This window comes from Perca flavescens, unplaced genomic scaffold (genome assembly GCF_004354835.1).
Source record: "Perca flavescens isolate YP-PL-M2 unplaced genomic scaffold, PFLA_1.0 EPR50_1.1_unplaced_scaf_26, whole genome shotgun sequence".
Lineage (NCBI taxonomy): Eukaryota > Metazoa > Chordata > Actinopteri > Perciformes > Percidae > Perca > Perca flavescens.
This window is the reverse complement of record NW_021166676.1, coordinates 32501-34950: the sequence shown is the minus strand read 5'-3', so window position 1 is coordinate 34950 and position 2450 is coordinate 32501.

Genomic DNA, 2450 nt, shown 5'->3' with positions numbered 1-2450 from the left:
ATTGTTTTAGCTATCAATATTCTTTTGATAACTTTTTGTCACGAGGGTCCTCCGAGTGTATATGCAAGTTTTCGTGCCGATCGGACTAATGTCCCGGGAGTAGTTAGACAAAGTAGGCTTCCCATATGTCAATATTTTGATGATTAAATAAAAAAAAATTAAAACCGCGCCATCTAATGGCCGATTGCAGCCAACTTTGGCACAGTTGCTAAACCGGCCAGGAGGAACATCCTTGTCAAGTTTCGGGGCAATCGGAATAATTGTCAAGATAACGCAACTTCCTCTTTAGACAATAAGTTGCTATAACTTGTGCATTTTTTCAACTATCAAAATTCTCTGGATATCTTTTCGTCATGAGGGTCAACAGATACTTCCTGCAAAGATTCAAGAAGATTGAAGTCACGGCCTAGGACGAGTTCGAAAGAATGTAAAACACCTGAAAAATTCATAATTAAAAATGGCCGCCTTCCGGTTGGGCGGAGCTAATGAATGTAAATGGGAAATATGTCTGCAATGATTAGAGCAATATGGGTATTAAATCTGGTGAAGATCGGAGCAACTATGTCCAAGTTAAGGCCTTCTACGCATAAGGGGGCGCTATGGAGCCCGCTTATAGCTATGGGCCAAATCGCTGTAGAGTCTCACAAAGCCCCCAGGTGTTTATGTTGGCGCCAAGGGCTAAAACCAATTAGGGTCACATAGGCCACGCCCACTTTGACCAGTCCGTTGCCTTACTATAGGGGTGGCCTCATGAGTGGCCGAGATGGTACCCATCAAATTTTGTAAAAATCGGATGAGCAGTTCATGAGGTATAAACTTTATGTACTTGTAGTGCCCCTAGTGGCCAATGTTCGTAAAATGTGTGGGGCACCTCCAGAGGGTCATGGCAAACAAGAATCTTAAGTTTTGCGTTAATATCAATTATTTTGGTTGAGATATGGCAAAGTTGGTGTTTTCATACTTAGCTACACACATTTGTTTGTACGTAATATGTGCAATTTTTATCCTATAAGAATTCTTTGGATAACTTTTTGTCAGGTCCGTCTAGAGATGCTTCCTGCCAAGTTTAGTCTAGGAGGAGTTCGGCAAAGTAGGTTTTCAATAAATCGCCATTTTTCACGCATAAAAGTCTAGGCGGAAATGGGCGTGGCCTATATCAGGAGATTCAGCTGGATCCAGGGAATGCGAAGATATATGGTTTTTGAATGTGCGATGTACGGCTTGGGAGTTATAGGGCCAAACGCGGTTTTTTCTGCAATAGCGCCACCTAGTGGTGCATATGAGTAATTATTTTTGAATCTTTGCAATTTTGACCAGTTGTGACATGTTTGCAAATTGTTGTGAGTTTTCGTGCATGCTAACCCCCTCAAAAATGCGACGATGGACTCGGAAAAATAATCTGACGAAAAACAATAGGTTCCAACTGCTGAAGTCTTGCCAACGTCCCCCAAATCCCTTTTAAAATACAAAAACAACTTTCCACCTCTGATATGTTGTCATTTCCAACTGTTTTAATAGTTTTATATTATATATATTATATATATATATATATATATATATATATATATATATATATATATATATATATATATATATATATATATATATATATATATATATATATATATATATATATATAAGTTTTCATTACGTCTCTGAACTGAGAGAGAGACCGTCACTGATTGGATGCATCACATTAACGGCGGAGCACGCGCCCCGGACCGTGACGTCACAAGGACACGCCCCCTGCTTCCAGGCTGTGACAAGCTGTCCGAGATTAGAGCGGGAACACAGGAAGGATCACCAGCAAATTAAAATTTAGGGGATTGAGACTATTATCTGGCCTTTTTTAATGATAATGTTTGATTTAGGGTAAGTATGACTCTATGTTCTCAAGCTTCTGTGTATGAGTGTCTGATGGGAACAACAATATCTGAAACAAGCCATCACCAAACTCCACCAGACTCCATGTAAATAATCAGGACTTTTATCATCGTTAAAACACACTTCATTCAAAGTGGACAGAAACTAAATTAAACTACCAAAAACCATCTTGGTTCATCTTTCCACTGTTCCAACTATCACCACTCTGGTTTGGTTGAAATAAACCCTTAATTCACCCATTTACATGTGGAGATATGCTGGCTCCATACACGCTAAAAGTCCTGATTATTTACATGGAGTCTGGCGGGACAACAGAACTTTTAATTAAAGATTAAAATCCTTTTAGTTTACCATGAAACAGCTCCAAAGTATGTTCGAGACAAAATACGGTCCTAGTCATAGAAATAAAATGCATTTTGCAGTTTTTTTCCTGAACTATTATGACTTCTTTTAATTTAAATATTACGTTTTTTATTTAAATATGAAGATTTTTTTGGGAATTTAAAAAAATATATATTACGACGTTTTCTATTGAAATATTAAGACTTGTTTCATTAAAATAAAAA